This window comes from Aphelocoma coerulescens, chromosome 12 (assembly GCF_041296385.1).
Source record: "Aphelocoma coerulescens isolate FSJ_1873_10779 chromosome 12, UR_Acoe_1.0, whole genome shotgun sequence".
In the NCBI taxonomy this organism is placed as follows: Eukaryota; Metazoa; Chordata; class Aves; order Passeriformes; family Corvidae; genus Aphelocoma; species Aphelocoma coerulescens.
Window position 1 is genome coordinate 20,966,866 of NC_091026.1, and position 24,989 is coordinate 20,991,854.

General features: G+C 46.3%; 1 long non-coding RNA gene across 2 annotated transcripts in view; it reads right to left on the reverse strand.

Moving 5' to 3' along the window:
• LOC138117530 (uncharacterized) overlaps window positions 1–24,989 on the reverse strand; it is a 47,921-nt gene that overhangs the window by 17,818 nt on the left and 5,114 nt on the right. The gene's annotated exons all lie outside the window — the stretch shown is intronic.

Genomic DNA, 24,989 nt, shown 5'->3' on the forward strand with positions numbered 1-24,989 from the left:
ACAATGGGTCCCCGTCGGGCTCTTCCATTTCTTCAATCCATTGGGACACTTTTGAACCCAACCCTTGTTTGAAATTCAAATCTCACAGAGCAGTGTTTAATAATCCCACAAAACATTTTGTTTCAACTGAGAACAAAGGTTTCAGAGGTACTTGCATTTGCTATGAATAAATTCTTAATGGCAAATTTCTTAAGTAAATAGCATCCTAACTAATATTCTTAGTAAGTGAAAATTAAACCTGACACCCAGCTCAAATACTCTGGTTTTAAATCTCCCCATTGCAAAACCTTCGAAAAAGGGAACATTCTGTTTGAATTTACAAATGATTTGTGTCCAATGTATGATTAACTATGAGGGGATTTATTTACTCTGAGTTATGTGTGACAGACTCTAAACTCACAGACTGCCTGGGTCACGCAGCCAAGATATAAATAAAGGCAAACTTTGTCTCCTGACAGTGGAGCCAGTGTGAGCCTGAGGTGTTCCTGCAGACACGAAGATAATTTATCAGTGAAAAGGGGCAGGTCTGTAAGAAAGGTTTGTTCCTTCTGGCCACACTCCAAGCCCTCTGGAAAAGCCAGCACAGTCCCTGAGGCTGTTCAGCCCCAGCAGCACAGCAGGTCCTGCTGAGGGAAGGAGGTTCTTGACTGCAAGGAACGGGGCATTGCTTGGCTGTGGCACCAGGAGTCACCCTGGCCTACCTGGGGTCTGGGAAGAGACAAGCACGAGGTGCCTCCACACAGCACAGCCAGATGTGAGCTAAACACTGTACACCTGGGGCATTGCAAGAGAAGTAATATATAACAGCAGTATTTCAAATACTCAGCGTTTCAGAGGTGACTGCAGCTGCCCTCATTTACCCCAGTGCAGGGTCCTCCAGAGAAGCAGAGTTGGAGTGGCAACAGGGAGCTTTGGTCCAGGATCGTGTCCTGAGCCCTGGAATTCACAACCAACCTGCACCCAGGAGCTCCTGGGCCAGCATGCAGAGGGTTCACTGCCAGCAGCACCAGCCTCACCGTGTGAGCCCTGCAGAACTGGCAGTGTGTGGCCAGAGCCTTGGAGCCCCTTGAAAAGCCTGGGTTCCTTCCCAGGCACGGATATAAACTGCAGTGACCAGGCTACTGCCTCTGGAACAGCCGAAAGGGAAGCACGGCTTGCAAGGACAGATGACATCAACACTGCTGAGACAGTTGGAGAAAAAGGCTCACAGTCCCTCAGAGCTGAGCCTGAGCGCATCTGCTCCCCCTTCAGTGGGAGACGCTCCCTTCTCCTGCAGCCGTGCCTGGCATTAACAGGAGCGGAACTAAACAGAGGACGCGACTTCTGAGCGAGTGCCAAGCGCAACGGCACAAACAAAGCAGATCTGCTGGCAAACCTTTGTAGTTATTTATTTGTTCGAGTGCCGAAAGAACAATCATTTCCAGCTCAAATGGGCAAACAGGGCAGAGCTGAGCAGTAACACAGCACAGAGGGATCATCAAAGCTTTGCTCTTCTGATCTATGATAAACTCAGCCATCAGAAACCTTCCACCTCAGCGCTTTCAAGTGCAACAACACATTAAGCACTAGAACACAGATTACAAGGGAAATACACTGGGTAAGACTTATTTTCCTCTCAAGCACAGAGACATTCTTGCAGATGCACAGAGTGATGCTTTTGTTTGGACTAGAAACGACCCCAGCTCAGGGGGTCCAAAACCAAACCTCCATGAAACAAAATTGGTTTTGCTTCAGGGTGAAAGAATGCAAAAAGGTTTGAATTCAGCTTCATTTGAGCACCTCCTGCTGAACTGTCCTCTCCAGCAGCTGAAGCAAGAAACTGTTTGTGTCACCTTAGCAACAGATCCCTCAGGCACCAACCTACTGGGGCTCATTTATGGCACAATGGAAACAGCCGCATCCAGAGATCCCAAACACCAATTCCTGATCTGGGGGAAGAACCTCTTCAGATGGGAAAACAGGTTAACCTCAGTGAGCCATCCCAGCCTTGCCTGCTGTCCTCACTGAGCCCCTGACTCTCCAAGAGCAGAGAATGATGTGCCTGTGTCCCAGGGAAAGGCAGGGGGTGTCACCTCTGTGCACACAGGGACACCCAGGGCACCCTTCCTGCCACTGGCAGGTGACTTTGTGTCACACACAGCCGAGGTTTCATTATGCCAGCCTGTTCCTAGCTTTGGGCAGGGGGGATAAAAACATCAGCCAGCCGGGGGAAGCAGCCTGGCTTCAGTGCCACCTGTAGGTGTAACTGTGAGGCACTGAGGGCAACTCTGATTTGGACCCCTCAGCCTACAAAACACTCCAGACCCAACCATGAAGGGAGGCAGGCAGGGTTTGTCTGTCCCACTCACATCTTGATGTGGTGAAAATGGAAGAATTACGTGAGGAAAATGAAAAGATGTTGTTGGGGTTTTTTTTTTTTTATATCTATAAAGTTTGTGTCACACTTGATGGCTTCTATGAACAAAAAATGTTCATAACATTGAGAGTCTGAGAAGAAATTTCCTTTTAGCTATCTGCAAATGAGGTCAATTTCTTTCTTAGGTGGTTTTTGACAGGTTAATATTCATGCTCAGCTGATGTGAGAGCTGGGGATGTATAGCTCGTCAGGAGCCCTGACATCTCAGGTTTCTCACAAGCCAGACTGAAGCACCTGTGCAGGCACCTTCCTCCTCCCCAGGACACTGAATTCCCCAGGAAGGTGGACACAGAGCCCACCTCCTGCCTGGCCAGGTACAGCTGCACTGCTGATGTGGGAAACGCCTGGAATTGGGTCAGATTAGGGGATTTCTGCCTCTGCACCAGGGAGGGGTGAGAGTCAGACACACTCATGAGCAGTGAACACCCACTGCAAGCCTCACACTGTCCATCAGCAGAGCAGCTCTGACCCACTGGGGAGAAGAACTGGGTCCCCCTGCCCTGTGCACACACCAGGTGTTTTATTTTATGTCTGGACACCTCTCCATGGTCAACACCAAAGTCATGACAGCATTTCTAGTTCTCTTCTTCATGTTCTTCATAGAAGTTCACCTTTCACTTCTGCAGCCCTTCCAACACCATCTAAACTTCTCTTACATTTTCTTTCTGTGTTTCCATGAAGTACCAGACAGAGAAGTGCATGAACCTGCTGGTGGCAATAATTATGTCTCCTGTAAACACTGAGCTTTCTGGTACTAAAGCCCCTGCAAACATCTGACAGTTTATAAATTCCTGGTGGTCGATTCTATGAAGCTTTGTCAATACAAACTGAGCAGCCACCTTGGGGTCTTTGTATGGCTTGTTTGTTTTTCTTTAAACCCTTCATTTTCACCTTTCTCCAGATTATCTCTTCCATCTTAACAGAAACATAATAGAACTTTATAAAATACTTGCTGAATGCTATTTAATATTGCAGATAATGGGCCCAAAGCAAGTTATCCCCTGCTATGCTCTTCAACATAACACTTAATTCTGTGCACAGCAATAAGACTGTACAGTGTGCACCATCAGTGCACATTAAACTGGGGATTGATAATCAAACTTTTGCCAGCATTCTCTGATTTATCCAGCTACCTACTGCAAAACTCCTTGAAAAGAGGTTTCCCACAGAAGCTGTGGCTGCCCCATCCCTGGAAGTGTTCCAGGCCAGGTTGGAGCAACCTGGGATAGTGGAAGGTGCCCCTATCCCTGATGGGGGGTTGGAACAAAATGAGCTTTAAAGTCCCTTCAAACCCAAGCCATCCTGTGATTCCACAAAAATTTCACCTAAATCACTTCTTATGATTCTTCCTTTCTGTAGAAGCAGTAGCTGCTCTCCGGAGGGTCACAAAAGGTTTTCCAGCAAAGACAACACAGCTGCTAGACACAATCTGAGTTCCATAACAGGTACAGAGCAGGACTGCAGCTCCTGGGAGCACAGGGAACTCCCTGCTCACAGCTCAGCCTCTGCGGAGGGGTTCTGCTGGAAAACCCTGATTTCCATCAGGCCATAGAAGAGATGATAAACTCCCCTGTGCTGCCCAGCTGTGCCTCCTGTGCCAATCCCCCCTTTCAGGAGCAGCTCGGGCTCTCTGTGGCTCAGTTGCTGCCCACCAGAACGAGCCCTGTGAGCAGCAGCACTGGCCCAGGTGTTGTCCTGCACCGACTCTGCCACGGCCCCAACCCGCAGCTCTGCCACGGCCAAACCGGGCTCCAGACCCGCTCACAACCTGCCAGATTTAGGGCTTTTAAGTACAAAGGCGTTTCTTCCAGTTAAGCCATTCATCAGGGGGTTTGAAGCAGCAATGCCCAGCAGCACCAGAAGCAGAGGGCAGTGCCCAGAGGCACAAGAACAGACTGTTCTGTCAAAGACACATCCCTGGTGTAACACTTGACCTGCAGTGCCTGGATGGGGCAAGAAAACACACATTCACTTCAGATGAAAGCTCCAAAGCTACTCAATGTGTGAGAAATATTGCTGGCTCTTCCCTCTCCCATATCTTAGATCAATATGTTCCTTTCCCTCCTCTGTACTGTCACACACACAAACCAAACTATAAATTTCTTTTGCAGAGGTAATATATTATCCCTTTTCTAAGCCAGCCTCTTGCAAACAGCATTTGTTGTCCTACATGCATGAGACATAAAAAGGTCCCTAAGGCAGCCAGAGACTGCTTTGATGTCCGGGAATGTTATGGATGGGGGCCAGTGGGAGGCCCAGTGCAGGCAAGACAAATCAGATGCCAGCCCCCCAATGACCCCCAAAGGTGGCCAGGCCCCAGTGATGCTGATGAGGACATTGGTGTTTGTCAGCTCAGGCTGCAAACGGGGCAGCAGAGACAGCCCAGCAGTGATGCACTGGGCTGGAGAAGCTTCTCTTCAAGCAGAGTATGCAAAACCAGGGGAGACCTTCTCTGGTAATTACACAAAAACTTTATCAATCACTTTGCCAGGTGCCTTCTGCTTCATCTAAGGAGACATCCCATCAATTTTTCTTTTTCCTAGTTCAGTACATCTCTTCACTATGGGCTTCCAAGGCCTGTAGTTTTAGCAGTTATAGTCATCTCCTTGTCAATGGAAGATGATGATAAAACCAGCTGGATTTCATAAAGTACTTGGAGTATTTGGAAATTAATTACATGTTGCCTTTTTTATTATTTATTTTTAATATTCAAGAGGATCTTTCAAAAGCTTCACATAGTCTGTGTCTTTTACCAAGACACCAGAAATTTAAGCGCTTTTCAGTGAGCTTCTGCCTTCCTGATCAAAAGGCATCTCACCATATGGGGAAAAAATCCAGGTTCCCACTCCTATTTACAATTATAAAACAAGGAGTCAAATTCCAGCTAAGCTCGGCTTCATTGACAGAAATGGAACTACAGCACCTGAGAACAGAGATACTAATTGTCACTTCCCTTAATTACACCTATTTTCTACCCATTCTGGTGGCTTCCATGGCAGAATTCCCAGTTTTCTGGCAACCATTTGGGGTTGTACTGGCGACATATTGGCCTCGGCATGCAGTGGAGGAGCAGGACTGGGATGGACCTGGAAGGGGCTGATCCCAGAGCTGGGCTCCTCTTGGGTTTTTCCCACAGTAACCCCCAGAGTTCCTGCAGAGGAGCAGGGCCCTGCAGGCTCTGTGCACGCACTCAGGCCACACTCCCAGCACAGCTCACACCTTTCCTGCCCTCCCAGAGCCCACAGGCACTCCAGGAGAGCAGCTCCACCCTCCCCTCCGCTGCCTTCTCCTCCTGCTGAACACGCACCAGGCATTAACATCGAATAAATCACATCTTCAGAAAGGGAAAAGGCAAATGGAGCAGCTGTTGCATTTTTAAACATCCCATAATCCCAAATAAATATTTCAGTTAATGAGTGTCTGATAATGAAGAGAAGAAGAAGAATGAAGCTGTTTGTTAGGAAATATGTCTCTATTTTTAAAGGTTACCAATTATAATTGTTTAGCTTTGTGCTTCCCTCACTTCTCCCAAGCAACTTGTGTCGAAAGGCAGGGATTTTCAAACTGTTCCTTTCAACTACAAAACAAACACCTGCTTCACAATATAGTTCCACAATGTTTGGGTGCAGCTTCCATATTTCCTTCTTCTCATGACACAATTTTCATTGGCCACAAAAAGAAGAAAAGTCACTTCCCAAATTACCATGCACATATCTATGTGTTTAACTATTAACACATATCTTGTGTTTAACTCTACACAATCTCATCCTCCCAGCAGCTTCATTTTGATTTAAAACAAACTCTTCATGCACTTCCCATTCCAAGAAAACATGAGCTCAGTAATGAGGATGCAGTGCTTGTGATGGAACACAGCCCTGGGCACCCGTGGGCAAGGACAGACCCACCCTTCAGAAGAGAGAATGAAGGTTTCAGGAATGTTTACAGGGGGGTTCATCTTCCCATGGCTGGGAGTTCCCAGCTTGCTGTAAGAAATCCACCTAAAATCAGGATTCAGCATTACAATTTCTCCTCACTACAAGAAAATGCATTGAAGAAAATGATGACTATTATTGTAACACCAGGAAACCCAATAAAAACACATATATCCTCTATTACTGTAAACCTTTATATTCTTATTAAATATTCTCCCCGGTTTTATATGACATTATTTTATATTAAAACATAAAGACCAAGATTGCTCAGTTCTCAGGGATGTTAAAGGCTGGGCAGGCTCTGGGGCACAGCACTGCTTTGCTCCTCTCCTCTCTTACTCTCGGGCATCTGGGGAAAAGGAAGGCACGACCTGCCTGAAAGAAAGAGAACGTGTGAGGGGGAACTGAGAACAGATTTGTTGTTCTCTGCAGGGAATCCAGCAGATCACACTGGACCTGCTGGTCAGATGTTCTGCCTCTGATGTCTGTGATTGAACACAGGCCAGGGAGCACGGGTGGCAGTGCTCTGAGCCACTGGTGCAGCGTCACCGTGCTGGATCTCCGGCACCTTCCTTGCCAGGGACACAGCCCTTCCTGCCCCACACTCTGCCTGCACCAGCTGGCACCTTCCTTGCCAGGGACACAGCCCTTCCTGCCCCACACTCTGCCTGCACCAGCTGGCTGAGGAAAAGCGCTTCACAGTCAGCAAACTGCTGGGGAATGGAGGCTGCACACACCCCTCATGCTCCCTGACTCGCCTGCCTCTTTCTCCTGCCAGTCAGGATTCCCACCGTGTGCTCGGGAGATATTCCTCGTTCCTGGAGCAGTGATGACTTCTGTGCAGAGAGGCAGAGCCTAGAAAGAGCTCAGGCCAGCGAGGGGAGCACCACCTTCTGATCTGAGGAGTCAGAGAGGTTGAGCATCTCCAGGAGGGACATCCCTGCAGCCTCGCTCGGCTCTGCTCCCTCGGAGGATCCCACATCCCCTGTTGTCAGTGGAGAAACCTTCCCAGTGATTTAAGGAGGCTGGAATGTACCAGCCCCAGGGACATGTGCCAGTGGGCATGAACACACACCAGGAAGGAAAAGAAAGGACAAACCCCTGCCTCACCGTGCAGGTCTGACACCCCCAAATGCACGTGGGCAAGTTAAAGTAAATGGATCAATGAGAGACAAAGTGTGCCACCAACAAAGCAAATTCTTAATTATTCAAACGCCATTGGTTTTGTTCTCATGAAATAAACAGTTCAATAATTAGCTACTGAAAGTCTGCAACAGGTCCAAGTTCTCACAGTTTGCCTCCAGCCTCAGCTTCCATTTGTGTTTCCATTCGATTGCTCCTACTCTGACATGCTTAAATCTTTCTACAGATCCATAAACATGCAAAGCCCTTTAGAAGAAAAATACCACATTTGCAAAGACAAGCTGAAGTCAGAAATTCAGGGGTAGAAAATTCTCCTAAAAACCAACGTGCTTGTTTTATAGCAACTCCTTCCAGAATCCATTGCAAAGGACAAGACCAAGATCAAATTCCATCAGTGAAGGTTGCTGGGTGCTTGGTGAGGGTTGTAACCCTGAGCTGCTGCTGGCACACAAGTGTGGGCACAGAGACCTCAGCGTCCCTCCTTGCCCAGGATCGGGCATGGAAAACCACAGCCCTGTAAAAATCATCTCCAAATCAGGTAATTTTCACACAGATTATTGCAGATGGTCTTACAACCACTCCGTACTTCATATGCCCGGCATAATTCCAAACCAGCTCCAGGATCTTCACTACTACAAGATCACAGAATCGTAGAACTTAAAATAAAACCAAATCAACCAAATCAAAGAGTGATACAATCATAAGAAAAAACCCAAACACTTGCCATTCACTCAAACCATTTGTTTTTCTTCTGCAAAGATCCCAAGGTTTTGTGACCAAGCTAAGCAACATTCAAACAGCTCCCATCTCCTCCTCAAGGTCTAAATAACCTCACTGTTGGGGAGGATGAAAGTTTGATAAGGTATGTAGGCTTGGCAGAAAGGTCTGTGAATGTAGAAGGTGGGGATGAGGTAGAAATGAAAGCAAGTTTTGATATAGAGTAAAAGATGTTTTGCTGAACCAGTGATCACTGAGTGACTGAGAAGGCAAAGGTTGGAGATGAGTTGGAAGAAGATTTTTAGGAGCAGGACAAAGGTATGTGATTACAAACAAAGACATGTTTTTCAGCAAGTAAATAAGTCTCAAGAAGAGCATAAGTAAATAGAAAACATGTCTTTACCAAAAAGAGAGATATGGCAGGCAAACAAGAAATGTTGATGTAGCAAGAAGAAGAGAGGTCTGAGAATTTTCCACTGTAAGCTTTAATTGTAACTTACTTACTCTTGTGATTGGATAATAATGACTATAATATGGTGATGGTAGTAGCTATGATAGGCTATAGGCAAATGTAAAGGTGCTGTGTATGGTGCTTATTGGTTGTTATGTGTTAAGATACTCAGCAAAGAAAAGTATAAAATGCTTTGTAACTTGAACAGAAAGGGGCTTCAGGGATGCCTACAGCTGGAGCTGGCAGCTGTAGGGCTGGCTCTGGATACCCACTCCCTGAAATGCTGTAACTTCACCTATGCAATAAACAGCTTGAAGTCCAGACATCCTTCATGAGCCTTTCTCCTATACCTCACTTTTTAAATTCAAAGCTAATTTCAGTGTTTACAATTCCAATTAATCTCCAGAGAGCTGACAGAGTTAATAACATCTCAGCTGGGCAAAAGGGAAGGAAAAAATAGAAGCTGAATAGCAGAGCTGTCTGTGTCCCCAGCCTTCCCTGCAGGGGCTGGGGGGCTCCCAGAGCCATGCCCTCCCCTCCCCTGGCAGCATCGCTGGCTGTGCGAGCAGGAACAGCCCCAGAGCAGAACCAGAGCACGGCTCCCCTGCCCCTCGTGGCACCCAGAGCGTGTCCCTGTCACAGAGGGGCCACCAGGGCCTTCTGCAGGGACAGCCTCAACCACGGAGCTCCGCAGAACAGCAAAGGCTGCAGCACTTCTCCTGCTCCTCTCTCCCCAAGCACAACAGGAGGGGGGATTCTGCAGACTCCCCAGGATTCTGGGCACAGTTCTCCAGACTGATTTGCAGCACTGCTGCACACCTGCCTAAACACTGATAGAGGTTTATCTAAGGCTATGTTTATTCTCCTTGTAGCAGAGATATCCATTTGAAACACATTTAGAACATCAAACAAAGCACAGACAACAGAAAACAGAGACAAATCACCATAGGAAGCACCAAAATCATCCCCAACTACTTCCTGCTCATCCAGTGCCACCCCTGCCATGGGCAGGGACACCTTGCACTATCCCAGGTGGCTCCAAGCCCCATCCAACCTGGCCGTGGACACTTCCAGGTATGGGGCAGCCACAGCTGCTCTGGGCAATCTAAATTCAATTAAACCAGCAGGTTTTGTCACTTCAAGAGAGAAAATGGGGAAAAAATTATACTCAAGTTGGAATTTACAATTTTTCACCTCAAGCACTCTAAAAGATAAATTTAGATTTCTTTTTAAAACAGTGATGGATGATGCCAAGGTTCATTTAAGCAAAATCCACTGACAGTGTGATCTGTGTTGTTGCCCTGGCCCAGCCTGTCCACCAGCTCCACCACTGTCAGACTCCATTGTGGCTACACAAAGTGAAACTAATGCATTCAAACATGCTGCCGTATTAGGTTAACAGATCTGAAGTTGAGTGCAGCCCATTCCATCACATCTTAAACTGATTTCATACTGTGCAACACAACATGGCAAATTAGCAAACAAAGGGAAACCAGCCCATACCTGAAGTGTTAGCCTGCAAATTAAGGTCATTGTACACAGAAGGAAACACTTCTCTGCTGACTGGTCCAGAGCACTCATCTGTGTCCCTGGCCAAGGAATTGCCCCATAATTTGCATTTCTCTTGACTTTCTAAGTATATATTCTTATAGAAGCCCACTAAGGCAAGCAGAATCAGTTCCCATGTCACAGAGAGGAGGTTAAGTGACAAGGAAAACCTAACGGTACATCCAAAGTCAAACAAAAACCCTTTGTGAATACCTCTCCTTCCAGCCTCTGGCCAAGCCTTCACCCCCAGGACAATCCTGTATCAAGTCTTCACATTGCAAAAAATCACTCACTGCAGCAGGAGAGAATCGGCTCAAAACAGTGCTTTGAGAACAGAAAGGACTCTCCTCAAATTAAACTGATTTCAGTTGAGATGCTCTGGCAGACCCAGGGGATGCTCCTACAGCCCCCAGCAAATGCAGCCTCTCAGATGAGGGAGGAGAAAGACCACACCAACTTTTGGCACTTCCCTCACTCCATGCCAAACTGGGCTTGAAACTAAAAATCCAACTGCCCGGTGGCTTGGAAACAGAAGCAGGGAGAGAGGGAGGAGACAGCTGGGCAAGACCTTGCAGTGGTGGGAAGCCATCAGTGAACTCCAAGCAAAGCAGTTCCTGCAGCCTGGGGACACGCTGGCACAGCTCCGAGGGCCGAGCCTAAGGCACCAAACCCGGGCACACGTGGGCACATTGAACCCTTGGCTTGATCAGCTCAGGAAGGAGAACACTGTGTGCTTCAAAGCCAAAAGCAGCTCTAAGACAAGCTCAGTCCCACTGATCCTTTCCCATTTGGACCGCAGCTTTAGCCTCAGCCCACCATCAGCATTTTAAAACTCAATTAGAAACCCAGGTAAAGCTGTAAGATAAGGACAGACACATTCAAATGGTCACTGTGGAGTCTGGCTACCCAAACAGGGTTTAAATCTTGCAGGCTTTGAAGCCTTTAGGTCACACTGAACAATTCAGAGTGGAAGTTGTGGCAGTTTGTAATTATCTGTGGGGGTTTCTCTCAGAGATAATTATATGAGATTCTCTCTTACAGTTCAAGTAATTAACACAACTTCCTTCATCCGTTAACATCGCTGACACTGTGGCCTCATCCTCATGGGCACAGGGAAGCTGAGGAAATCAAAAGGATCCCATTATCTCCAACTGCCTTGCAACAATCTCCACGACTCCTGTTCCTTCCATCAGAGTTTTCCTGCACTTTGGTTCCAGGCCAAGGCATCAATTAATAGCACACTGCTACTTAAAAGCTTAGGAATAACCAGACTGAAATTAAACCAAACTACCACTCTAGCAAGTACAAAAGCAGAATTATAGCTTGGACACAGCTACATCTCCTCCCAGTGTAGAGGAAGGGAATCCTACAGATCAAATAGCTTCAAACTCAAGAGAAGTTTGAATGAAAAGAGTGGAGAGGGTTTTTTAATTTGTTTTGTTATTATGGAAGCAATTATTTCAGTTTTATTTGCAAAGCCATGTAAACCCACAACTCAGTTTTCTGTGGAAGACTCCTAAACATTCACAGACACTGCAGTCTAAGGACAGAACTTTTCTGTGTGGAATGGCCATGACAAGCCATTAAACGAGGTAACAATATTAGGGAACTCTGTCTGCTGTTTTATTAGCTGTTCTGAGGCAGACATGATGATCTGAGGCTGGAAGATTTATACAGACAGTGCATTTTATTAGATCAACTGCTGGGACCTGGGTGGGGGAAAAAAAAGTGGGACAAGCTCTCAGACACACCAGCCATGAAGACTGCTGTCCCTGTTCCAGCAGTCAGACTCATAAAATAAATTGCCTCTTACTAAAAACCTTCCCTCTGTCATTTCACCCAATGTCAATACAAAATAACTTCAAGTGACTCATGCTTTTTTTTTATTATTATTTTCTTCATTTCTGAGGAGCAGTTGCACCTCAGCTGTTCAGGAGCCCAGCTCACAGGAGGCTTCTGGAGCGCCTCAGCCCCTTGAGCAGCACTCACAGTGCCACTGAGTCAGCAGGAGGATGCCACAAGCCCGAGGCTGCTCTCAGTCCTGTGACTGCCACAGCCACCAGAAAAACATGCACATCTCTCCCTGATATCAGCACAGTGGCACCCGAGTGCCTCTCTCCCTGCAGCTCCTGGAACTCCTCCTTGTTCCTCCCATACGAGCCCTGCCAAGACACTTTGCCTCAGCGCAGTGCAACAACCTCCCCCGACAGGGGATGTGTATCTTGCATCACAAGTTCACTTAAGCAGCCCCTCTGCAACCTTGATGCAGATTTAATCTGTCATTGTACACTCAGTTTTAGCTCCATTCTTGTCTTTTTACAGTCTGTCCTAAAAAAGTCAGCTAGATATCTTTTCCTTCACTCGCAGCCTATTGAGTGACCTTGGCAATAGTCTAATCTGTCTTGGCAGATTCAAGATAGAGAAAACAAGCAATGGAGACAGACCTGCTGGGCTCTGCTATTGATCAGCCCCTTGAGTGAAAGCTCATTATGAGCAGCAGGAACGTGTCAGGTACAAGTTCTCCTACAGAGCAGCAGCCAGTGAGATGAGAAACTCTCAAATGAAGAAGGGGTGGCTGGGCTTTGCCTTCTGGGGTGGGAAAGCACAGCATGGGAAAGGGGGAAAGGGCAAGGGGACAAAGAGCAGACAACACCAAGTCCAGTGAGGCTGTACATCAGAGACTCCCAGTGAAGTAAACTAAGTTTATTTATCAAAAAATCCATTTATGTTCCAATTCACAAGGTTACATTGGCAAACTTTACAACAAAAAAGACCAAGCTCTTAAGAAAATGTTGATGTTTAGTGGGTGTAGATATATACACAGATACAGGCACAGAGTAATGCACCATTTAAAGTATTCCTTCTACTGCTCACAGAGCTCAAAAAGAACAGCAACAATACACTAACAGCCAAATGAACTCCCATTGTTTTTCCCTGGCAATCAGTGTGTAGCACAAGGTTATTGACATGATTGTTTGAATAGCACTGCCTCGTCTCCAGAAAGGTCTGTTCTTATCTGCAGACAATTATTCTGTGCTCTCCCTGCAGCACAGGGACCTGGTGCAGCTCCTGCAGCCCCCAGGGCAGCAGCTGGCACCCACACCGGGCTGTTTGGCACTCCTGTTATCCCCCCTCCTTGGGGAGGCACAGAGACAGGAGACCTGCCTGTGTCTGCATCTTACAGGGGGGCTCATAACCAGCCCCCTTTACAAGGTGCCCCAAACAAACACTGCCTGGCCCTGGCAGGGTGAGCACCAAAGCCTCACCCACTGCCAAGGTTGTAACTGGGCACCAAGGGGAGCAGCTGCCACTGGGAGGGGGCTGTGCCTGCACTGAGAGCCAGAGGCAGCTCCTGGGGTCTCTCCAAACCACCCCCAGAGCCAGAAGGGGTTCAGGTGAGCAGCACCACGGCCTGAGCTCTGCCCTGGGCTCCACCCTCGGAGTCAAACAGCCGCACTCAAACACAGCCCTGCTTTCACTGTGGGGTGGCTGATCCTCCACCCTGCACAGGGCAAACCCACTTCACATCCGTGTCAGATGCTAAGCTGAGCTAGGTGAAGACAAAGATTTCCAGCATCCAGCTGAGAGGAGGAATATCTGACCCTGAAGGATGCTTAGAGCTCACAGACCTCACACCAAGCAGAAATGTGCAGGGGAGCAGACAATGGAGATTGAGAGCAACCAGTAGGCACACACAAGGAGGGGGAAATCACAGCACAGGATAAATCCTGCACAGGAGACCTGATTTCCTTCCCATTCCTCAGAGTTAGACACCCAACCCCAGCTCAGTGTTGTGCCTGCACAGCTCCTTCACAGGGACTGTGGGATCACAGACTCAGGCATCCTTCCTTCAATCATTCATCCAAGAAAAAAAAGGGCAAAAAAAACCCCTCAAGATAAAGATTAGGCAGTGCAAGGCATCCAAAGGAGGAGAATCATGAAGCAAAACTCTGGGGAGAATTATGAGGGAGATGAGAATCACAGGGTGTGCCAACTCCCCACAAATATCAGCCCCACTAAAGGTGCCCAGCTCTGGTTCCTCAGCACTGGCACGTGGGTGGTTCTGTGCAGCACCTCTGCCCCTGGCACACCAGGCAGACAGATAACTTCACACACTGAGGGAGGGGAGAGGGGACAGAGCAAACCTCGGGCTATTTAAGGGGCTGCTGGGATGCCTGGACAGAAGTGCCACCAACCCATGAACACATCCATACCTGGGGGTACAAAATGCTGCAGTGACTCACAGTCCCATCGATCCAAGGAATCGATGATCTCCTACCTCATGGTGGTCATCACCATCACAAAGAACGCTTTGCTGCAGGAAGATCTCACTGCCATTAATACACCAGGGGCTTGCAGAGCAATGTAAAGTGTTCAGCCTTTATTGCTCATCACCACCTGACAGTTTAGTGCCTGAAGCCAACCAGTACAGCCACTCCTGAAAACCACAGACCTTTTACCTCCCATCAACAGTCAGCAATAAAACAGGGCTCAGTGAGTGTGTTCCCAACACAGCAAGAAATAGAGATCACGAAGCACCTGCCAGAGCAGCTCATCCCCCCGAGGTCACACTGGAACAGCAATTAACGGGGACATTTCACACTCCAGCAGTGGCTTCAAGCTTTCCAGATGAAAAAAGTGATACAGAGTTATTCTTTGTGGTTACAGCTTTTGGAAGACGCTGCTCAGGGCCCTGGAGGAGGAGCCGCCGTCCCTGGGAGCATTAAAAAACGTGGCTGTGGCACTGGGGACACAGCTTAATGGTGAACATGGTGGCAGGCTGATGGTTGGACCTGGTGATCTTAAAGGTCTTTCCCAACCTTAACAATTCTGTGATTCTGTCCTCAGCTTTAGCTGATCTCACTGAGAAATTTTAAGGTATCTCTGTTTCCTCAGGAGCACTCTGCATAAGGAAAAAACCAGTGGGGAAGGTGATACAGTGTAGGAGGACTGGAAAAAGCAATTGTGATGTGCCTAAAAGCCTCAAAAGCGTTCCTCTGAAGCAAAGTGTTAATATTTTTCATAAAACATTTATAAAGTGGTACATGATATTTATAAAAGAACATCAGCATGCTTTTATAGAGAACTGGGAAGTTCTCAATACTGGATTTAGCAGAAAAAGGGAACCTCTCTTTTAGAGTACTTTGCATCATTTCCTTGACATGTTGGGTTTTTATTAAACTTTATAGGATGATTTCAAGAAGTTGCCCAGTGGTTATAAAGCTATACCTGATTTGAAAGACCTTTTTCACAACAGAGAATAGAGGCACATCTCTTCTTATAAAACTCTTAGAAAGGGCTCCATATTCTTTTCCCCTCACAAATTTCATCAGAAGCATTTACAGTTTTATACAACAGCTAAAACCTGTGCACCGAATCCCAGAATAACCAGTTCAAAATAGAAGCACTGGCAGGAAAAATCCATGGTCTCAAGAGACAGCATTAATGTCAATTGCTGTCTATACTTGTGAAAAAGCTGCTGGGAGACAACTCCACCAGGTGTCCCATCCCTGGCAGTGCCCAAGGCCAGGCTGGACAGGGCTTGGAGCGCCCTGGGATAGTGGAAGGTGTCCCTGCCCAGGTGGCACTGGATGAACTTTAAAGTCTCTTACAACCAAAACCATTCCATGATTCTCTGGCAATTCTGAGCCATGTTGGCACTATCATAAGTTGTTTAATCAAAAATGTCCTTATTCTTGTTGCATTAGCACAGGGAAAGCAGCCCAGTCCCTCAGTCTTTTCTAGCCTGAAGGAATAGATCCTGTCCACAAAAGAAAAGGTCTATTTCCTTTTGCAATTGTGGATTTTCTGCCAAATAACAGAAAAGGTCAGCTTTAAAATTAAAGCAATACTTCTGGTGGGTTACTCCTGGTCAGTGAATAAAGCCATATTTCTGCAGCACATTAGTATTATTGGATTTCTAAATCACATTTCAGAAGCTGACAAAACACAGACAAAAAATCCAATATCAGTAACAACACAGATATTGAATGGACTCAGGTAAAACAGGTCAACACCACAAGAACATTTTATTTAAACAAAGCACATGTACAAGAATCACTCTGGATACTTACTAACTGTGATCGGTATTAAAACCCCAAACATTAAATCACTTCCTACAAGACTTTCTACTGGGCTATATGCATAAAATTGTCATAAGATCATAAAAATTAGTGTAAAATCTTTCCCCAGTCCATCACAATGACACAAAGCAGAACCAGCAATGAGGGTGTGCCAACACAATGTGTTCTCTCCCCCAAAACCCTATGGAGAGGGAGGTGTAGGGATCATACAAAATGCAGTGACTATTTATTGCAGTATTTAACTCTCCTCCCACTTACAAAGTTTTTGCTATTAGCAGATATAAACCTCCCTCTTGCAGCAGATGCTTTTGTTCTGTTCTCTTCCCAGGGCACAGAACAAATACTTAATTACCACCCCTATTGCCACACAAATCTGCACCCAAACACGGGAAACAATGAAAAGCTGATTTAAATGCTGCCTGTGCAATATTTAATAGCAGTTGTAAACTGTAGAGGACCAGGCTGTGTAATGTTTTACTGGCAGTACAAACTCCCTGAGCCTTTCAAGGCAATTGGAGCCCTGGGGATTAATGTAACTGTGTGTGTTCCCCACACTGGGCTGCCAGACCACAGCCTCTGCCTCACTTAAATTCACTTCTTTCTGTAGTTCTGCAGTGAATCACAGAAAAAACCCCAGCTATTATAATATAGCCAACACCTTTGCAGCAATGTCACCTTCTTGAATGGGACCTCCCTCTAAACCATCAGGTTTAATTTAGACCCCTGATTCTACAAAGAACTTGGTTTCTCTTGTTTCTAAAAGGCACTTAGCAGCAAACTCTCATTATCATCACTGCAATACCCAAGAAATTGACTGCCAGAATCCCATACTGCAAAGAATTACATTTGTTGACTCAAAAATTGCTGTCTAGTTTAGTTGCTGAACACGTGTGGCTTGTGGAAGGTAAAGATGTTACAGCAAGGAAATATAATTAGCACAATGAGGATCATCAAACTGCCAGGACATTCCATTTGGTGTGACAAGGCCGGTTTACAAGAAGAGAACAAAGTGATTAGGGGAAGAAAAAACAAATCACCAAACAGATATTGGGATGAAATCCTTCCCTGGGAGGGTGGGCAGGCCCTGGCACAGGGTGCCCAGAGCAGCTGGGGCTGCCCCTGGATCCCTGGCAGTGCCCAAGGCCAGGCTGGACATTGGGGCTGGGAGCAGCCTGGGACAGTGGAAGGTGTCCCTGCCATGGCAGGGGTGGCACTGGATGGGCTTTAAGGTCCCTCCCAACCCAATCCATTTAGTCTGGGATTCTAAATAAACCAAACAAAAATAAAAGGAGTAAAAAAAACCCACACACACACAAAAAAAAAAGCTCCTTCCTGAGAAGTCAGCGAACCCTCACCTGCACTTCCCAGGGAACTACAACAAATCGGGAAAGGCACAGTCAGTGCCCTCTCTGCAGCTGGAACAGCCCAGTCATTCAGAGGCATCACAAAATTCCTATCGGGGCAGGATTTGCACCACTCACCCCTACCAGAGACACAGGAAAGCCGGCTAAGTCTTGGAAAGACTGGCAGTGGAACATCAGACCATGCAGTGATGAGGCTCGGTGTCTGAGGGTGTCACTGCTGTCACCACCACATGGCTCTTAAAAGACACTAAACTCTGCCTGTAATAAGACAGATGCTACTTTTAACCTTTCAGAAGTGCAGCTCTAAGAAGTGCTTTGTGCTCAGACACTGTGAGGCAGTGAAAGAAAAGACCCCTGCTCTCCATCTTCCTGAGAGGAGAAAAGCACTTGTGTGTGTGGAGGACTGTTGTCACCCCACGGATGTTCCCGAGTGCTGCCCTGATCTGACAGGGACCTGAGAGCTGCTGAAATGCCACTGAAGTGAAGAAAGCAGATTGTTGTGAGCAACAACAAACGTGCCTCCCGGGCAAAGGCTGACCAGGAGAGGAAAGCCTGCAGTGAAAAGCCATGTTGTAAATGCTAATGCAGCCTTCAAAAAGGTGCAGTGGGAAAGGTAATAAAGGTGGTCTGGGGGGGGGGGGTTGAACAAAGAATTCCAGTTAACTCAAACCACGTCCATCTACCACATTAATACAACTAAAGCCCTATTTGAATCCTGTGTGTTACTCCAGAATAACAGTGATTGGAGACAAGACAAAATTAACAACCAGGTTGAGGACACGGACTCTCCAGGTGCCAGCTGTTTTCTGAAACAGGTCATTCAAAAGTATTCAGCTTTTAGACTCAGCAATAGCAGCAGGGGGAGGCTATTTAACCTGAAGATAACACATGAGACTGCAGTGCATTCCTCACCCATCCTAGGCAGTTATTTCATTCTCTAGATGGCACTCCCGACAAGAAATGCTGCTTTCACATCAGGTTTTCCTGAGCCCTGTGATCTCCAGCATTGGAGGCCCTCAAAGCTCAAGTGGATGTGACCCCAAGCAAACTGGTGTAACCTTAAATTGGGTTTCCCTGGCCACGTGGGGCCCAGTCAGTCTCCTGAGCTGCACTCCAACCTGTGCCACAGCTCCAAAGCTTCACTTACACAAAAATCCACATTTTGTTTCAGAAGAAGGCTCTCTGCATGAAGACATTTAACTGGTCATAAGTGATTGTGTTACAGCAAATTTATCTGGTCACAAACACACAGGTGGTGTCAAAGCTGTAGGTGAGAGACAAGAAGTACCAGGAGGAGGAATGAAAGAAGCAAGAGAGACTCAAAGAGCTGCTGGCAGGTGTTTTCAAGCCATTCCTGTAAGCAGCACCTCTGCACATGCACACACACGTGGCCAAACACAGGCCCAGCAAATTCCTCAAGTCCCACTGCCCGTGAGCTCATGTCGGCAGAGAAATGATTAAACAGAGGGTAGTGATTATTTCTCCATCTCATGGCAATACTGGAGGCACTTAATTTGATACAGTCCCAGTTAATAAACAGAAAACAGATGAGATAATTTATCTCTATTTACTAGAAATTCCACAGGGAAAAGAAAACCCTGTCAAATCTGTTTGTGTCTATAATATTGCATGGAAGTATCTGGTAACTACTTTGCACACTGATCCCAAGGCAGAAGAAAATTCATTCATATGTTGGCTTCTAAAAGCAACACAAAAATACTCCCTCTTCCTTCTGCTTTATTGCCCTCATTAGAGATCATACAACAGCACCAAAATCCTTTGATATTCTGTGCATATTGGCCCAGGTGAAGGGGGGTTATCTGTAGACTCCATCTTTAGATAAATAATTTCAAGCTTTTCCACCCCAAAAAACCCAGAGAACAGCCTGGTTTAGAGCACACAACAGGCCTGGAACAAAAGCTTAGCATAGCTGACAGGACTGGCTACACCATCTTAATAACACAACACATTTTATAACCCCCTAACACTTGGGAGCCATTAATTCAAAGTGATTTTTGAAGGGGAGACTCCTGCCCAGCACTCACACAATGGTAACTCTCAAACGCGCTCTGGCAAACTTAAACTAAAAAAATCACAGCCTTTGAACTGTCCCCAGTGCCTGGAGGTGTCACTGTGCAGAGCAGCAGGGCATTGTTCAGCCCACTCTGGAGCAGCACTTACCCCACACGTGGCTTTCAGGCACATATGGTTAGTTCTGTGATCCCAAGTGCTTCAAGACAGCGAGATAATTTTGACTGGGCATTACTCATCCTGCTGACGTGCTGTATTCCTCCCACTACCCCACTTCCATCGCTGCCATCAAATTGCAGGCTGGCTCTGGAGCAAAGCTCTACTCCCACCCTGTCTGCGTGCAGCCAGGCACACCCAGGGCCCCCTGCCAGGGGCTGCGAGGCAGCAAAAAACACTCCCGGGTTCGTGTGAATAAGTGAATGACTGAAAATGAAACCTTTGACTCAGCTTTAGAGAAGAGAGCTTAAAATAGCATCCGAATGAGAATGAGTTTGATCAATGCCTTCCACCCATCCAGGCCTGCGTGGTTCTCGCTGAGCAAAAGGCGCCTTTGCCCACCAGGGCCAGGACAAGCCCCTTCCCTTCCCTGGAGCAAGCCAAAGGCATGGGAAAGGTGTCTGCCCCAATTGCACCCCGGGGCCATTTGCACACTGGGTCAGCAGCAGAGCCCCCTGCTCTGTCCTAGAGCCCCCTGCTCTGTCCTAGAGCCCCCACAGCCCCTTCCCAGGAGGACAGGGCTGATTCCCCCGGCAGCCCGAGGGGACCAGCACTGCACCAGGCTCCTGGCTCTACCCAGCAGACCCAGAGGGGAGGCAGCAGCACCCTCTCTCTCCAAAGGGGTGCAGCTGTCCCACCCCACTGCTGAGGAAGGAGCTCCTCCCCAAGCTGAACTTCCCCCACCTTCCCCGGGTCAGCATCAGCTCTGGACAATCAGCACCCAGCATTACAAGGATCAGAAACAACACCTCCAAGCAAGAGCAAGTTCTGTGCTGCCCCTGCTCAGAGGGGCTCTTCCTGCAGGGACCGATGTGGCCCTGATGGTTTCCAAGCAGGTGTCACACCAGGCCACTCCTAGGTGCATCCCTAAACCACCATAATTGAGCAAAAATTCATTCTGGGAAGGATTTGGGGAAACAACTAACAACTAGCATCCCTCCAAAAAAAGAAGTTCTCACCAGGTATGACAGAACCATAAAGTATTTTGGCATCAGTGTTACAACAATCCATCATCAATGCAAAAACACCAAACCAAGGGAGATGGGACATGAATTCTTCATCAGGGCAGTTCACTTTTCAAGTCTACCACAAACACCGTTAGTCTTCATTTCTACAATTCAGCTTAACCTTTTGGAAATGTTACAGCTAATAAACTTAAGGGAATAATAAAGAAACATTCCTTTCCTTGCAATTTCTATGCCTGACTTCTTCAGCTTCTCCCTCTCACTTTCCCATTGTTTTTAACATTACTGCTCACCGCCCCCCCCCAGCGTCTCAGCTCCCAGATCTCAGTCCTGGCTCTCATGTTTCTTCTCCTTGCTCACACATGTTGGGGGTCTTTAAATTCCTGAAATATTCCCCACCACAGCTTAGGAAACAGAGCCATTGCCTGCTCACCCAAAGCCAGCCACACTTCTGCCACAGCCTGAGGCAACAGCACCAAAATCAAACCAGTCCCTGGCTGAGCTTTCAGTCTCTGGCAGCCCCAGCACCTGACGCTCCCCCAGCTCAGAAGGGGTGTCCCTTGTGTGGAATTTGTCATCACCCTAGGGCACCACCCCAAAAGCCAGTTTCCGTCGGACACAGCAGTGTCCCGTAAGAGAAGCTCCCAGGACAGGGAACAGGGACTGCTGCCAGGAGCTTCCCTGCAGGAGCTGCCATTTTCTTGTTTATACAGTTCATCTGTTTGGTCTTCCCTTGTTGCTAAAATAGATGCTGAACCCCAAAATATCGAGATGGAAGGCTCTTTTCTCTGTCAAAACTCAGTTTACATCTCTGATCAAAGCCAGTTTGAAAGCATCTTACAATACAGTTCAAGCACTTTCTGTCAGGTTTCTTCCTGCTGTGAAAGCCATCATCTGAGAAACTGCTCCTTCAAAACCCCATGTGCATGGCAGTTGCATTTGATTCATTATGCTTAATAAGGAAATTGATGTAACATCATTAAACAGTGCAATTAACTGTCCAAATGACACAATTACACATGTACCCTAAGTACATGAAGAGCCTGGTAATTGCCTGAACATTAATTCAAATTATTCAATAAAATTATATTTAAAAATACAGATGCTTAGTGCAGGAAAATAATGACAGGAGTCCCAAACCAAAGGAAACAACCTGTGCACATTGGCCAGGCACCTGTGCAGGCTGTTGGTCAGCTGCTGACGTGGCCAGGTGCCATTGTCACACCTCCAGCATCAGAACAATCCTGCACAGCAAAGGCTCATCCCTGAGCAGGGACAAGGAACCAGGATCCTTTCCACAGCAGCAGGAAGTTTATTTTCAGGAAGCAGACTGCACAGATTAATTTTTAAAGCCACTACTCGCTAAATCTTTTAGTATTTCTACAAAGGCACACACCTGCGCTATCCCCCCTTTGGGACAGAAAATAAACCCCAGTTATTATTTCTATAAACCTGGATCACATTTTCTGCCTCTATTTGATGGCTGAGACCTCCCAAAGAATGGCTGTATTTAAGGTGAAATTATGCTTCAATAAACAGTGTCTATGGGAGGATCACATCGACTTGGAAGTAAAACACAAGCCTTTGTTCTTCTACACGAACCACAGAGAATCCAGAAAAAACAGGTCAAATTTTTCATCAGTCCAAAATCATATGAAATATCACTGCCTCAAGCCAGGCTCACCTCTCTCAGGAAAGAATTCAGCTGAATCTTCAGCAAAATAAGTAACTCTGAAAGTGGCTGCAGCTGTAGCAAGTGCCCATTCCTTGCCCTGCTGGAGAAGTAGCTGTTGGATGATATTTTTCTAAGCAAACACAAAAAGTAAAACCCCTTACTGGTGCTTTAAGAAGAAATTCTGTAGTCCTTAAAATTTTTTTACTCTTTTTTCTTACAGCTTTTGGGGCCATCCTTCAAGTGTTGAAAGTGCTCATAACTCACTGCTTCAGTGCTGCAGATGCTTTACTGTTAATGAATTCGGGCTTACAGCACATTAAATGCTACAACAAAGCGTGCAGGGGGCCATAAAAGCTGTGTAACCTTGTAGTTCAACTGGGATAGTTTGAGATGCACAAGGATTTCTGCATCAGACCAATAAAAACCTGATCTGGCTTTCACAGGGGTACCCAACACAGAGTTCCAAGCCAAACTATCAGCAGCCAACCATGGTACCACATCCTTCACCTGCAGGGGAATGGCCAAACTCCTCCTCCTCCCAGCTTAAAATGCAATTTTCAGCTGCATCATGGCCTGGAGCACCAGAGCTTCATCTCCTCTAGGGTCCCCCAGATCACTACTGCTGAATGCTCAAGTTTTCCTGCAATAATGTAGGGATTAATGAACCCTTGTTTAACACACAACAGAGAAGTTGTTTATAAGGTGCTTCCAGAAAAAAGACATTCAGACACGTCGCTCTAATAAGTGTTATGAAACTATTAAATCCTCAAAATACTCATTGAAATGAATCTTAAATTAATTAATCGTGCTTGAAAACAAATCCACTTTTTCAAGAAATGGACTGTGTTATACACACATACATCAGGTTGCCACTAAGAAAAATAATTTGCTTCTGAAGTGACATTTGTCAACTAAATGAATAAGTACTTTGACATTTATAGAAACTGTGACACTGCTAAAGCTGTACAGTACTGCTTAATGTTATTTTCCTTTTATATAAAGAGAGTCACAATTTGAGCATAAAAATTGCTCTTATTAGGCAGAGAATGTCAAGTCTCATTGCTAAATTTACTGGAGTGATTCAGCATGAAAACAAGCATTGCCCTTTTGGCTTTCAGCAGCTCTGTTAAAGTGCCCATTCATTACCCACATTAACTTTACTGCAGTGGCATTACCAAGGCCAACCAAGGGGGATTTTGAGTCAGAATATCCCAGATTCCTTCTAGCACTGACACAAACTCACACAAATGCAGTGCCCAGGCAGCCCAGAAAGGCCCTGACAAGTGCTGGGAAAGCGAGCACAGACTTGGGCACACTTCCTGCACGACATCCACAGCATTGCCAAAGTCCCCATAACCCCAGGCAAGGCAGGGGGATGTCCTGAAGCCACGGAGCTGAGGCAGAGCCAGCTGGGGGACAGGGAGGAAAGAGATCAGTGGAGGCTGGTCTGGGAGCGAGCAAGAGCTGAGGCAGATTTAACACTGATGAAGAATGGATGACAAATGACATTATCCACCAGAGAGAAACCAACAGATGAATCCAACCTTGGATCCCTAAATGTGCCAGGACAGTGCTTATCCCCGGATTCCTCCCATCACAGCACAGCTTTCAGTCCTAGAGGACAACATGCAACAACTCCTCAACACCACTCAGAAACCCACAAGTGTTTCCCTCAATGTTTAAACACTCCAGAAGCTCCCCCACAAACCAAGGCCCCTTTGGAGACCAAAACCAAAGCGATACATTTTTCCAGATGCTCCTGGTTGCTCCAGCTGTAATGGCACACTTATAAGAAACTGTAATAAAGAAGACAAAATGCTCATGCAATACAGCAGGAACAGAGCCAAAGAGCCATTAATATTGTTCTCCCAAAGAAAAATGGCTCACTGAATAGCCTGAAAGGACACCTGACATGCATCTTTCCCTGCTTTCACAAAATATAACCATACATAAAGCTGATATGATTACTTGCTAAATCTAATAAGTTTCTTTTTCTTTGATGGTTGTTTGCTCCTTAATGTGCTTTAAATGCATAATAAAAATATAATGAAAAACATACATTTATTCTATGTGGCAGCTACTGCATATTCCATAAAAAAAAGTAATCTTATAAAGTTTAATTTTACAGTGTTTCTTAAATCTATTTCTACTTATTCACTATATGCTGAAGGTATCTGCAAAGGAATTTAATACTGAACATAGCCCCTTTCTTCACTGATATTAATGCCAAATTTTCTTTTTACAGTCATTGTCTCGTCCCTTCTGTAAGCCTAGAAAAGGAAAAGAAAATGGATTTAAGGTTTCCAAAGAGTCTCATTAAAATGTAAAGTCCAAATATCCACATAATTTTTTCCCTGATTGCTTTAGGGCTGTTGTGGGATTTTTCCTGTCTGGGCATTTGTCTTCCATAACATTTTAATTTCCTTGAGAAAACTCTGGACTGAGCTT